Consider the following 15816-nt stretch of genomic DNA (forward strand, 5'->3'; position numbering starts at 1 on the left):
TTATGTACTTGGAACTTTGAACATTATTTAACATCTCATCTCCCTTAATTAGCTTTTATGTGTTAGCTTGTGCTTCCACTCAACAGCAGATTTTAAATCTGAAGTGTGTGATTATTTTTCCCCAACAAAGTTGCAGAAATCAAGGTGTTTTCTTTTAGTTCCTCTAAAGTCGATATTGAGCCACAGGTAGACTGGGAAAATTATATGGATAAACATATCTGCATAATTTAAATTGGATATTCAGTGGTGCAGAAACTCCATGAGGAGGAGATAATTTTTTGAAAACAAAATAAAACTATAGAATCCATCAAGAACCAAAGCGCCACACTCCAATCATTATCTGCTTTAGAGATGGATACTTACTTATTTGCAAAGAAGATTTCTCCAGGGCAAATATAAAAAAAAAAACCAAAACATATTCCTATTCTCAACAAACACTACAATCCATATGCTTATTGTAGACAGCAACCCATTATTTTGCAGCAACTTCAACAGCCCTAGTAGTAAACCCAGAACTTCAATGGAGACAAAGGGAAAATATTCATCAACAATAATGTCAAACTCAGCAGACTCCTCAAATGCTCACCACTCATTTTTGACACAAATCCCATGACCAGACATTCGAATAGGGCGAAGACTAAAATTTTTCAAACATCAATAGAATCTCATCATTATGGGGAGCTGCCTGTCTTGCTGCGATTCAGGAGAAGAGAGCAGAGGTGTCATCCTGTGAGGCCTGGCCTTGCCTTGCTTGCCTGCCTTGCTGCGACCCATGAGAGAAGAGCAGGAACCATCTAGGCCACCTGACACTGATGTCATCAGAGTGTCGGGGTCCTATTAAAGGAGGCACCCTGCGGCAAGGTATGGAGCTGCCCTTCTTGCATTTCAGGAGAGGAGAGCAGAGGTGTCATCCAGTGAGGCCTGGCCTTGCATGCCTGCCTTGCTGCGACCCATGAGAGGAGAGCAGGAACCATCTAGGCAACCTGAAGCTGATGTCATTGGAGCGTCTGGGGCCTATTAAAGGAGGAGCCCTGCGGTGCGCCTCTTATGCCATTTTTTAAAGACCTTTTGGCAAAGAATGGGAAGGAAAAGGAAGGGGAAACTTCCCTACTTTTCTCAAGCTTCTAGCCCAACTCCTGTAAGTGGTCCCATGGATCGTCATGTTATTTCTAGTTCAACACTGCAGGACAACGTGAGTACTAAACAGGAGAAACATCTCCTTGAGCCCTGAAGCTAGATCTCCATCTCTTATCCTAAGTGGTTTATTAGTGCAACAGGAGGTTATACCTGTACAGTCTATTTCTTCTCTGCTGTCTGGTGCTAATTTTTCATCTGATTTAAGTTTGGGTCAGACTTGCGAAAGGAACTCCGTTATTCCAATCCCGGTCCCATTGCAAGTCCTATTTAGAGAGGCTATGGAGGAGTCTAATCACATGCTGGTATCTGGGGAGATATCCCTTAAGGATATTTGGAAAGTTGTGGTGGGAATAGACTCTAAATTATCAAATTCAATTTCTCAATTTTGTCAATTTTCTCAGGATACTGTTAATAAATTAAGAAGTTGATGCTAGGTTATCCTGCAATGTCTGCCCAATCTTCTACTATTTCCAATTTGCAATCAGTATCAACTGCAGGAATTAAAGATAGGATTCTTTATTCTAAATGTGAGTTAATGGAAAACAGACTAAGGTTTAATAATCTTAGTCTGTTGAATTTTCCTATCTCCCATCTGATATCAGGAGAGGAATATTTAAAAAAAAAATGTGGTTCCCTGAACGTACCGGGATCAGTCCAGACAGTGGGTTATCTCCCCCTTCCAGCAGATGGAATCAATGAGAACTTTGAAGGATGCTTCCTTATAAGGTAGTGACCCTCTACTAATCCTCAGTATTCTCTTGACTCCAGCAGATGACAGTGGTGGCTTTCGTTCCCCACTGAGATGACTAGAAAGCTATTTTAGGAATTTTCTCTATTTTCCTCAGCTTTCCTTTCTTTTGGATGGATGAAGTCTAATTTTAAAAAAAAATCTTTGAATTTTGAATTTTCTGAGGGAATTATTTGGAGAGCTCTCCTGTGACCTCCGCTCCTGTTTTAGTGGGAGCATTCTATTGCTTGCAGGCAGTACTATTTGCAGCTCTCCCCACCTCTTCCATCTCTGTTGTCGGGGTAAGTTTGTTTTTATTTCCTTTTGACAGGTTATTTCCTCTTTTCAGGGTGCAAGTCAGTGGTGCCAACCTCTCCCCCTGTGGCTGCTATCCGACCCGCTGCCCCTGAGACGCAGTTTTCCTCTCAGCAGCCGGCACAGAGAGGCGTTATTCCTCTGTGCCTCTATCTGTCTCTATCAGATAGAGGCACAGAGGAGGGATAGAGCTGAGGGATAGAGAGAGAGCAGGACTGAAGCGGAGGCTATTACCCGTTACAGCCACTAACCTGGTGAGCGTGAGAGAGAACAGGCTGAAGCGGAGGTTTTTACCGCTTCCCGCAGCTTTAAACCTTGCCTGTTTCTCACGTTAAGAACAGCTGGTTCCTTCACGGCTCTGTTGGTGGTTCCCCATGCCTCGTTCGTCCAGGTGCTGCGCTTGTGGAGAGCCTGAGTCGAGGCTCTCCCACGAGGGGATTTGCACAGCTTGCCTCCCTGGTGGGGAGGGACCCTCTCAACCACCGGGCTGCTCTGGTTCTCGTCTTCTGGCACGCCTCGATGCTCAGGGGCCGGCCCCAATCCTGCTGACCGCGGGAACGGTGGCCATTTTGTCTCCAGACTCGGCTGCTCTGGTGCTAACAGGAGAAGAGCAGGATGCTCATTTTTCATCTCAGCTGCCGGTTTTGACATCCGTTCCACCTCTGGAGCCTTTTCCTCCGTCAGGGGATCTTCCCACTCTTCCTCCATCGGGGCCACCTCTGTTTTCCACGGATTTTGTTCTCCTGCTTCACAATGCTTACCTGGCCAGAATGGGCCAGCACCAGGAATTTTTGGCGGGACCTCCTCCTCCTAAGGTACCCAGAATGGCTGATTCCACTGAGGTCTTATGAAATGCCAGACCGTGGGGAGTGCCCAAGGGTCAGCGGTCCCGGGACCAGGGGTACCTCCGACCACCTCAAGCGCTCTGAGGGTCCGTTTGGTACACCCCTCTGCGGGGGGGGGGGGGGGGGTCTGTTCCTCAGCAGGATCTGGATCCGGATGAACCTTCAACTACGGCTCAATTGGAAGGGGATGATCCTAGAGTCCTGAGCATCTTCCAGAGGGATGAGCTGGACCCCCTCATTCCACATATCCTACAGGAATTGGACATTGAGGCCCCTCAGGACCCGCCTGAGCCTAATCCACCAGCGAAGAAAGGGGACCCCCTTCTGGCTGGTCTACGTCTGCCGTGTAGGTCCTTTCCTTCCCATTCCACGTTCCTTCAACTGTTATCCAGGGAATGGGATTCTCCAGAGACCTCCCTCAAGGTCGGCAGAGCCATGGATAAGCTATATCCTCTCCTGGATGATTTCCTGGAGCTTCTTAAGGTTCCCAAAGTAGATTCTGCAGTCTCAGCAGTGACAAAAAGAACTACCATTCCAGTAACGGGTGGTGCAGCCTTGCAAGATCTTCAAGATCGAAAGCTGGAAGTTTATCTTAAGAGATTTTTCGAGGTGTCCGCCCTGGGGATCCGGGCGGCCATTTGTAGTTCCTTTGCTCAGCATGCAGGCCTCCGCTGTGACAGCCTCCATATGCTATGACAGCCTCCAGGCAGACCACCTGGAGGCTGTCATAGCATATGGAGCAGACGCTCTATATGCTATTCTGAGAGTATTGGCCAGATCTATGGTTTCTGCAGTCTCGGCTAGACGCCTCCTCTGGCTTCGCAACTGGTCGGCGGATTCTTCTTCCAAGTCGCAGCTGGGATTCCTACCCTTCAAGGGCAAGCTACTATTTGGGGAGGATCTGGACCAGATTATCAGGTCCCTCAGAGAATAAGGTACACAAACTGCCAGAGGATCGCCCTCGTTCTTCTAAGTCTTTTAATTCTACTAGAAGCCGATTCAGGAATCAACGTCGTTTCTGCCAGGCAAGGACTGCAGCTCCTCGTCAGCCGTCCTCTCAATCTCAATCCTGGACTCGGTCCTTTCGTGCCCGAAGACAGCCCCGCTCTGGTCCTGCCCAGGGGACGTCCTCCAAGTCTTCACAATGAAGCTATGCCAGCCCACTCCCCGATCCCCAGGATAGGGGGACGTCTCTCCCTTTTCTACGAGGAGTGGGTCAACAACACGTCAGATCAGTGGGCCCTGGATATTCTAAGACACGGCTACACGTTAGAATTTGCTCAGCTGCTAAGAGACAGGTTCCTCTTCTCTCCATGTGGCCCAGTCCAAAAGCAACTCATACTCCGGTAGACATTTGACAGGCTTCTGGCTCTCGGAGCGATTTATCCGGTCCCCCCCCACCCCCCCCCCCCCCCCCCCCCCCCCCGGAAGCAGGCCGGGGACATTATTCGCTATACTTCGTAGTCCCCAAGAAGGAAGGTTCCTTCTGCCCGATCTTGGATCTCAAGTTGGTCAACAGGGCCCTCAAGATTCCCCACTTTCGGATGGAAACCTTGCACTCCGCGATAGTGGCGGTACATTCCGGAGAATTTTTGGCCTCCCTGGATCTGATGGAAGCTTATCTACACATTCCCATCCTCCAAGCGCACCAGCGTTTTCTGCAATTCAGGATTCTGGGACAGCAGTTCCAGGCTCTACCCTTTGGTCTTGCGACCGCTCCTCGAACCTTCACAAAGGTGATGATAGTAGTAGCTTCTGCTCTCCGGAGGGAGGGAGTCTTGGTGCACCCATACCTGGACGACTGGCTCATTCAGGCAAAGTCCTCAGCCCAGTGCCACCGGGCGTTTGACAAGGTGTTGATGCTTCTTTACTCCCTCGGTTGGGAACTTCGTCAAGAGCAGCCTTTCTCCATCTCAGTCTCTGGACTTCCTGGGGGCGCATTTCGACACAGCGCTGGGCAAGGTGTCTCTGCCCCCGGACAGGGCTCATACACTCATAGCTGAGATACAGTGATTCATCGGTCTCTCGCTTCCAACAGCGTGGGATTACCTCCAGGTCCTGGGATCCATGGCTTCCACCATCGATCTGGTCCCCTGGGCATTTGCACATATGCATCCCTTACAGCGTGCTTTGCTTTCCCGCTGGAAGCCGCTGTCTCGGGACTTCCAAGCCATCCTTCCTCTCCTGCAGGGAGCCAAGGACAGTCTCTCGTGGTGGTTCAACCTGCCTCATCTTCTCCAGGGTGTTCCTTTGGACATCCCGAAATGGGTAATCGTCACGACGGACGCCAGTCTCTCTGGCTGGGGAGCGGTGTGTCAGATGAGTTCTGCGCAAGGGAAGTGGACGCCATCCCAAGCAACTTGGCCGATCAATCGCTTGGAGACCAGAGCAGTGCGTCTGGCATTGAAATGCTTCCTACCTCTCGTCCATCATCGCACAGTCCGAATACTCTCAGACAATGCGACCACTGTGGCCTATATCAATCGCCAAGGGGGCACGAGGAGCCAGCATGTCTCTTGGGAGACAGACAGATTGGTGGTGTGGGCGGAGACTCGTCTCTCCCACCTAGCGGCTTCCCACATCGCAGGCGTAGACAACATTCAAGCCGACTTTCTCAGTTGTCAACATCTAGATCCCGGAGAGTGGGAACTTTCAGAGGAGGCGGTGAATCTCCTGTTCCACAGATGGGGGGACCCCCTATCTGGATCTAATGGCAACTTCCCGGAATGCCAAGGCAGCTTGGTTCTTCAGTCGCAGAAGAGAGTACGGCACAGAGGGAGTGGATGCCTTAGACCTCCCCTGGCCCCGTCACGTTCTCCTCTACGTGTTTCCCCCTTGGCCTCTGGTGGGCAAGGTGCTCCGGAGAATAGAGTCCCAGTAGGGTCTGGTAATGCTGGTGGCGCCGGAATGGCCCCGTCATCCATGGTTTGCAGACTTGATCAACCTCGCAGTGGATGGACCTCTTCGTCTGGGTCACCTTCCACACTTGCTGCATCAGGGTCCAGTATCTTTCGCCCAGGCCGATCGCTTCTGTCTTGCGGCCTGGCTTTTGAGAGGCGCCGGCTGAGATGGTGTGAATACCCAGAGGCCGTTATCTCGACCCTCCTCAAGGCTAGAAAGACGTCTACCTCCATCTCCTATATCAGGGTATGGAAAGTTTTTGAGAACTGGTGTGCCTCCATACCTGTGTCGTCACGGACCACCTCAGTGGCTCAGATCCTATCTTTTCTTCAACAGGGACTGGAAAAGGGTCTGGCCTACAGCTCACTGAGAGTTCAAGTCTTTGCCCTAGGCTCTCTACTTCATCAATGAGAGGGAACTTCCCTCTCCTCTCACCCGGTTATCATCAGATTCCTCAGGGGGGTGAAGCACGCTCGTTATCCTTCGTGGAGTCTCAATCTCGTTCTCCGAATCTTGGTTGGTCCACCCTTTGAACCCATGCGTTCCGCGACCCTCAAGGATATCACTCTCAAGACTGTTTTCCTCGTAGCTATCTGTTCTGCCCGCAGAATCTCGGAGCTTCAAGCACCCTCGTGCAGAGAGCCCTACCTTCTTTTTACGGATTCAGGAGTTTCCTTGTGCACTGTGCCTGCTTTTCTGCCCAAGGTGGTTTCTGAGTTCCACTTGAATCAGACGGTAGAGCTTCCATCCTTCTCAGCGGAAGCATCGGTGGATCTATGCAAGCTAGATGTCAAGCGTATCCTCATTCGCTATCTGGAAGTCGCTAATGATTTTCACTTGTCAAGACCATCTTTTTGTTCTCTGGCATGGTCCGAGGAAGGGGGCCAAGGCGTCGAAAACTACCATTGCTCGCTGGCTGAAGGAGACAATCTCGGTGGCCTACATTGGAGCGGGTCGACAACCTCCGGCGGGTGTCAAGGCCCAATCTCTTCGAGCTTAGGCTGCTTCCTGGGCGGAGATGCAATCGGTCTCATTCCAGGAGATTTGTCGAGCAGCAACTTGGAAATCGTTACATTCCTTTGCTCGTCATTATCGTGTACACATACAGTCGCCTACTTTTGGCTCCTTTGGCTCTAGGGTCATTCGAGCAGGGCTTTCCGGGGCCCACCCTAAGTAGGGAAGCTTTGGTACATCCCACTGTCTGGACTGATCCTAGTACGTACAGGGAAAAGAAAATTATTCCTTACCTGCTAATTTTCGTTCCTGTAGTACCAAGGATCAGTCCAGATGCCCTCCCTGACTGTTTTATTGGGTTTGGGATTGCCTCTCTGCTCAAATTGTTCTTCAGTGCCTTTTTTCCTTTGGCTAGTTACTGGTTCATTCTGCAAGTTTGTTGTTTGACACTGTTTTGTGCCTTTTGCACACTGTTATTTGTTACTTAATTCTATTGTTCTTGATCCATCCTGATTTTCCTCTTTGCTTTGATATACTCCATACTGAGGATTAGTAGAGGGTGCACTACCTTATAAGGAAGCATCCTTCAAAGTTCTAATTGACTCCATCTGCTGGAAGGGAGAGGTAACCATTGTCTGGACTGACCCTTGGTACTACAGGAACAAAAATTAGCAGGTAAGGAATACTTTTCTTTTGAAATACTACAATTCCTGTCTGAGAAAAATTCTTGATAAATAATTCTTGCTACATACCTGACAAAAAGAGGTTTTCTGGTAGTGGATCAGGGGAGGTAGATGTGTTGCTCCCTGTCCCTAGTCCAGATTCCTCTTTATTTCTTAAGTCTTCCAATGATAATGTCCTGTCTAAAGCTACTTTTGTTGTTTCTTTTGCATTAACTGTGGATAAAGAAGTGTTTTTTAAACAATACTTTAAATATAAGGGATCTTTATTTTGTGGTCATAGTTATGATATTTCCTGATGTCTCTAGGGAGACACAGATCAGAAGGAAGCAATTTCTTCAATTAAAACCTCGTGTTCTCTCACTTGGCGCCTTGTTTTATTTAAGGTTTCCATGTAAGTGTATTATTACTTATCAGAGAAATAAGTTTGTTTTTGTGGACCCTGTATACCTGGAAACATTCTTGATGGACAAATCTACTGGGTAATCTTTGTTGCTGTTAGTATAATTGGGCAGCTCCAATAATGTGGACTATATTTAAGTCCACACAAGCAGGTGAGTGCTAAGATTAAGTTGTACAGTCCCAAGGAATTCGAAACAATTTGTAAATCCAAAGGTAATATTTATTTATAGCGGCAACTCCACTGTGTATATAAGATCATGCTTTAAGCAAAAGGGTCCCCCGACACGGACCCGTGTTTCGCCAGGGGCTGCATCGGGGGGGACGCACAAGTAAATTCAGAGCAATCTGTAAATAAGGGTAAAAACACAGGACTGTAACAAAATGTCACTGCCAATGCCATATATACAATCAAACAGTATATCCACTTACCGAGTTGAAGAGTATACACACGTAACAGGGAGCGCGTTTGAGTGTCATTAAACATGGAGTTTTAAACATGTAAAGGCGCCAAAAACTTTCACAGACCAATCAGTTAAGGCAAACAACCCACCAATCAGAGCATGGTATTATTATCCAATGGGCTGTCAGATAAAGTGTACCCATTCAATCTCTTTGTTGAGACCTACGGGGGTAACGGTATTCAGCCGGTAAATCCATCGTTGTTCACATTGAATCAGATGGGCATCAAAATCCCCCCCTCTAGGAAGGGGAGAAAGCACTTCCAAAACAAAGAAGAAAATATCAGAAATTGAATGAGAAAGGGCTACCCAATGATCAACCAAGGGAGCTAATAGACGTGAATGTTTGATATTGGATCGATGTTCTATTATACGAGTACGAATTTGTCTATTAGTCTTGCCGATGTAAAGTTTGTTACAGGGACAACGAATGACATAAATTACACCTGTAGAACTGCAATCGGAAAAATCAAATAGAGTAAAAACTTTGCCCGAAGTCGGATCAGTAAAATCAGACATCCTAGCAGTATGTCTACAGACTGAACAACTTCCACATGGAGCATGTGTGTGTGCCAGTCTGTTGTGAGAAAAGTCAGAATGAGTTAGGATATCTTTTAAATTCCTGCCCCTCCGATACGTAAATCGCAATGAACTCTGAAAAAGTTGTGAAAAAGACAGGGCTAACCAGTGTTTCCGAACAATTGAGGCAATATTATGACTAGCTGGTGAAAATGGTAGAATGCAATTTACAGAATTTTCTGAATCAGTATGTGAGGGTAGGAATAACAAATCTCTGTTGACATATAATGCTCTCTTAAATGCCCGTTTCAAAATCTTCAAAGGGTACCCCCTCTGTCTAAACCGGAGCAACATCTCCTTAGCTTTGTTGACGTACTCAACTCTCGAAGAGCACAGCCTGCGTAGCCGGAGGAACTGACCTGTCGGGATGTTGGTCTTAAGAATTCTCGGGTGGCAGCTGTCAAATTTCAGAATCGTATTACGATCAGTTTCTTTTCTGTATATTGAGGTTGTGAAGATACCATCATGAATTTTAATAAGCATGTCTAAAAAGGGGATCTGAGAATGGTGCAAATTAAAGCTGAACTGAAGGTGTGGATTGCAATTATTCAACCAATCGAAAAACATAAAAAATTGAATCTCAGTCCCTAACCTATACTGTTTGATTGTATATATGGCATTGGCAGTGACATTTTGTTACAGTCCTGTGTTTTTACCCTTATTTACAGATTGCTCTGAATTTACTTGTGCGTCCCCCCCGATGCAGCCCCTGGCGAAACACGGGTCCGTGTCGGGGGACCCTTTTGCTTAAAGCATGATCTTATATACACAGTGGAGTTGCCGCTATAAATAAATATTACCTTTGGATTTACAAATTGTTTCGAATTCCTTGGGACTGTACAACTTAATCTTAGCACTCACCTGCTTGTGTGGAATTATACTTAGAGTGCTTTGCTGTGCTTGGTGATTTATGGACTTACATTCCTTATATGTGAGCAGATTAAATGGCTGCCAGTGCCGATGATGAACAAACCATTAGCTACTCGGATGAAAATTTACCTCACGTTGGGTAATATATCAGTTTGTAAATGCGTCTTGAACCAAAATAGATATAGTGTGCTTAAGGGTATCTGTGGGATCAGCTTGTAGAGGAAGGTAAAATGTGGTGTCATGTAATTGACGACATACCTCAGATCTATAATTGGTCCGATCCATGATAACCACCCCACCCCCCTTATCGGCCGGTTTAATCACTAATGTAGGATCTGCTGCCAATGAAGACAGTGCAACACTTTCATCCTTGGTAAGGTTATACCGAATACGTTGATGGGACTGAGATAAAAGATGAATATCCTGTTGTATTAGTTTTTCAAACACTACCAACATAGGATCCACTGGGCCCGGATGGACCCATTTCGATTTCGTAGTGACCAGAGATCCATCAGGAGTAGGTTGGGTATCTTGAAAAAATAATTTCAATTTTAACAATCTAAAGAACCTATGCAGGTGTACTTGTACATTGAAAGGGTCATTACGGATAGTGGGTACAAATGACAAACCCCTAGACAGAGACCTTAACTCAATTTCAGACAAAGTCCGCGAAGACAAGTTAAAAATTAAATCAGAGTCTATTGCCAGGGATCTGGTTGTTGTCGAGTCGTTCTGGTTGTGCGTTGAATGGGGGCGGGACGGCCTCGAGATCTGGTTCCCCGATTGCTGCGGGGTGCCTGTCCCGAGTCTAAAAAAGAGGCAGCTATGGAAGCATAATGTCCCGATGATGAAGGTAACGAGCCAGTTTGCAAGTTCTGATTTGAACGAGGGTTTGGCACAGATGTATCTTCCCCCGAAGATTCGTCCGAAGACGACTGAGCGAAGGTGACTGCCCTTTTTTGTGGGCGGTTCGGATTTAGCCATTGGTATACGTAGCCTTTAGTATAATCTGTAATGTCTCTCTGAAATTTTCTAAATTTAGCCGCCTTTAAGTCTTTCCTGAATTTTTCAAGATTTTCTTTGAATTCGGTATATTGTTGTTCAAATGTATCCAGAAATGTGGGACTAGACCGAATCGTCTGAATGCTCGTTTCTACTTCAGTCTTTAAAGGGGTGATCAGCTCCTTGGTAGTCTCGATGATCAGAACCATTAAATCAAACGAGCATTTGTTCAGAATCTTATTCCATCGTTCAATAAAGGCAGGGTTGTCCGCATGCAGTCTAGGTTCTTTCTGAATCCGTAGCCCACGGGGAATTCTTCGTGCTCTACAATATTCGGTCAGTGTAGAGGCATGCAGTTCAGCGCGAGTTAAGCGTTTCTGTATGTTGATAATGTCTATCCAGGTAATGGTAGGAAGATCCTCAGCCGTGTCTGTGAAGAATGGGGCGTCTGCAATTACTGCTTGAAAAGCCTCATCCGAGTAGCTAAAGGTTTGTTCATCATCGGCACTGGCAGCCATTTAATCTGCTCACATATAAGGAATGTAAGTCCATAAATCACCAAGCACAGCAAAGCACTCTAAGTATAATTCCACACAAGCAGGTGAGTGCTAAGATTAAGTTGTACAGTCCCAAGGAATTCGAAACAATTTGTAAATCCAAAGGTAATATTTATTTATAGCGGCAACTCCACTGTGTATATAAGATCATGCTTTAAGCAAAAGGGTCCCCCGACACGGACCCGTGTTTCGCCAGGGGCTGCATCGGGGGGGGGACGCACAAGTAAATTCAGAGCAATCTGTAAATAAGGGTAAAAACACAGGACTGTAACAAAATGTCACTGCCAATGCCATATATACAATCAAACAGTATAGGTTAGGGACTGAGATTCAATTTTTTATGTTTTTCGATTGGTTGAATAATTGCAATCCACACCTTCAGTTCAGCTTTAATTTGCACCATTCTCAGATCCCCTTTTTAGACATGCTTATTAAAATTCATGATGGTATCTTCACAACCTCAATATACAGAAAAGAAACTGATCGTAATACGATTCTGAAATTTGACAGCTGCCACCCGAGAATTCTTAAGACCAACATCCCGACAGGTCAGTTCCTCCGGCTACGCAGGCTGTGCTCTTCGAGAGTTGAGTACGTCAACAAAGCTAGGGAGATGTTGCTCCGGTTTAGACAGAGGGGGTACCCTTTGAAGATTTTGAAACGGGCATTTAAGAGAGCATTATATGTCAACAGAGATTTGTTATTCCTACCCTCACATACTGATTCAGAAAATTCTGTAAATTGCATTCTACCATTTTCACCAGCTAGTCATAATATTGCCTCAATTGTTCGGAAACACTGGTTAGCCCTGTCTTTTTCACAACTTTTTCAGAGTTCATTGCGATTTACGTATCGGAGGGGCAGGAATTTAAAAGATATCCTAACTCATTCTGACTTTTCTCACAACAGACTGGCACACACACGGGGCGCACATGCTCCATGTGGAAGTTGTTCAGTCTGTAGACATACTGCTAGGATGTCTGATTTTACTGATCCGACTTCGGGCAAAGTTTTTACTCTATTTGATTTTTCCGATTGCAGTTCTACAGGTGTAATTTATGTCATTCGTTGTCCCTGTAACAAACTTTACATCGGCAAGACTAATAGACAAATTCGTACTCGTATAATAGAACATCGATCCAATATCAAACATTCACGTCTATTAGCTCCCTTGGTTGATTATTGGGTAGCCCTTTCTCATTCAATTTCTGATATTTTCTTCTTTGTTTTGGAAGTGCTTTCTCCCCTTCCTAGAGGGGGAGATTTTGATGCCCATCTGATTCAATGTGAACAACGATGGATTTACCGGCTGAATACCGTTACCCCCGTAGGTCTCAACAAAGAGATTGAATGGGTACACTTTATCTGACAGCCCATTGGATAATAATACCATGCTCTGATTGGTGGGTTGTTTGCCTTAGCTGATTGGTCTGTGAAAGTTTTTGGCGCCTTTACATGTTTAAAACTCCATGTTTAATGACACTCAAACGCGCTCCCTGTTACGTGTGTATACTCTTCAACTCGGTAAGTGGATATACTGTTTGATTGTATATATGGCATTGGCAGTGACATTTTGTTACAGTCCTGTGTTTTTACCCTTATTTACAGATTGCTCTGAATTTACTTGTGCGTCCCCCCCGATGCAGCCCCTGGCGAAACACGGGTCCGTGTCGGGGGACCCTTTTGCTTAAAGCATGATCTTATATACACAGTGGAGTTGCCGCTATAAATAAATATTACCTTTGGATTTACAAATTGTTTCGAATTCCTTGGGACTGTACAACTTAATCTTAGCACTCACCTGCTTGTGTGGAATTATACTTAGAGTGCTTTGCTGTGCTTGGTGATTTATGGACTATATTTAAGTAAAATGTTTTCTTCTCTTTTTTATATATATTGGTACCAGTTGTTATATTGTTTTTTCACTGTTTTCTGTTTATTTTCTGTTTCTTGAAATATGAAGTAAACTTAATAAAGAATTAACTATATTAAAAAAAAAAAAGAATCTCATCACTAAGGACAAGTGGGTTTTCAAGATCATCCATCAAGAATATTTTCTCAATTTCAAAACATTACCACCATGAAAACCTACCCATTAATATTATTCAACACATCAACTAAAAATATTGACCCAGGAGGTACACACACGCGTACAATCTAGAGAAGTCCAATCAGTCCATAAAAACATAAATTTCCTTACTGGGTCAGACCAAGGGTCCATCAAGCCCAGCATCCTGTTACCAACAGTGGCTACAATCCAGGCTACAAGTACCTGGCAAGTACCCAAAAACTAAGTATATCCCATGCTACTGATGCAGTGGCTATTTTCTAAGTCAACTTGATTAATAGCAGGTAATGGACTTCTCCTCCAAACCATTTTTAAATCCAGCTACACTACTGCACTAACCACATCCTCTGGCAACAAATTCCAGAGTTTAATTGTGCATTCAGTCAGCAAGCGAAAGGATTTTGCTCCATATATTTCCTCATTCCAGAGAAAACAGGAGATCTTCGACCAGGGATGTGAATACTTTCTGAAGAGAGAAAAGTTCAAAATGAACTTGGTGAGCACAAAACTTTTTTTTCTTCAGCATCAAGACTCTCCAACAATCCTTAACTGACCCCATACTATGAGACTCCAACTCTAATGAATCATACTGCCTAGTGCTGATTGATCTCACAGCAGCTTTTGATACTGTTGATCATAATCTACTTTGCAGACAGTTGAGAAACATTGGGATCAAAAGAAATGTACTTAATTGGTTCACCTCATTCCTTGCAAACAGATCTTTCCAAGTTAAATTCAACAATCACTTATCTGACACATACCAATGCTCAACAGGCATTCCACAGTTCTTATGTTCTTAAAACTGTGGCACTCCATGCCAGAGGACCTGCGATCAATAACAGACTTTAAAAAAAATGTAAGAGCGATTTAAAAACATGGCTATTCACAAATGCCTACTATCTGACAGAAAACTCCAATTCATCATGAGTCTGATAACCAGAAATGTCCTGACCAATTCCCCCTACCCTTGACCCTTCTATTGCCCAGTTACGTCTTTCCTTAATTGTACCTATCCTTGATACATACCCGCTGTCTCTATATGTTTCCCTAGTTTATGGACGTATGCCTACCTCAGTTTTTCACTATTTATTTATGAATGTCAAACCTGTACACCATTATAAACTAGTGATTTTCACATGGAACGACATTATCTAAAACACATAAATAAACTCATTCATCCTCCACAAATACAGAAGTTATTGACGATATATGTATCTAATCAGGGCTGGGGAGCTCATACTGGCTTACTGTGTTCTCAAGGCCTTTGAACAAAACAAGAGTCATTACTTCACATCAATATCCTGAAAATGAGAGTGATCTACAGTGGCCTTTGAGTATTTGAAATATATCTAAAGAACAACATATTCAGATTTGGATGGACCAGAAAGTGTCAGTGTTTTACATACATAAGAAAGGGATGACAGGCTTCTTTCCAGCTTTACATAGAAGCATTAAACATTTGTATATCAGCAATGAAAGGCAGAATGCAGCTCTCTGCTGTCTGTCTCCCAGGAAAACACAATATACTAGCGGACAGGTTGTGCCATCAACTTCAGCCCCGTGGAACCTATTTGTCCTATGGGGAACACAGACCATAGACCTGTTTATATTGCCTTTCATTGCAAACTGAAACAATATTGTTCCTGGAGACTAACCAACCAAGCACTAGGCCTACTATGTATTCCCTCTGATTCATTTAATAGCAAGAACTATACTAAAATTGTAAAGGGAAAAGGGAAGAATGATCCTAATAGCCCTGTAATTGGGGCAGAATTGTGGAATTCGGTGATTGCTGGGGGGGGGGGGGGGGGAGGTGATGAGGAGTGGAGGAAGAGGGATAGTGATGATGCCAGGGGATGGGAAAGGGTGGAGGCAGAGGGAAGGAAATGATGCCAAGTGGTCAGGGAGAGGAATAGAGGGAAGATGATAATGTTGCCAGAGGGCGGGGAGGGAGAGAGAGAGAGAGGGAAAGTGCTTCTGATGCCAGAGACTGAGGAGAAGAGGTGGAGGGAGTGGGAAGGTGATGGTGGGGAGGGGAGATAGAGGGAGAAGCAAGATGATGATAATGTCAGGGTGTGGCAGGAAGAGGTGGTGGGAGAGGGAAAGTGATAATGATGCCAGGGGGTGGGGGAAAAGGGAGAGGGAAGATGATGCCAAGGGGTGGGGAGAGAGAAAGGAAGAAGATTATGATGCCAGAGGAGAGGGAAGAGAATGTGATTAAGATGATGGAGGGGTGGGGAAAGAGAGGAGAAGATGATATAGGGGTGGAAGAAAGAAGAAAGTGATGGTGCCAAGGGGTGGGAGGAAAGAGAAGGTGATGA

The 15816-nt window shown here is 45.2% G+C and overlaps 1 protein-coding gene across 1 annotated transcript in view; it reads left to right on the forward strand.

The window, feature by feature from the left end:
• UBR1 (ubiquitin protein ligase E3 component n-recognin 1) overlaps positions 1 to 15816 on the forward strand; it is a 596438-nt gene that overhangs the window by 459438 nt on the left and 121184 nt on the right.

The sequence above is a fragment of the Rhinatrema bivittatum genome, chromosome 4 (assembly GCF_901001135.1).
Source record: "Rhinatrema bivittatum chromosome 4, aRhiBiv1.1, whole genome shotgun sequence".
NCBI lineage: Eukaryota > Metazoa > Chordata > Amphibia > Gymnophiona > Rhinatrematidae > Rhinatrema > Rhinatrema bivittatum.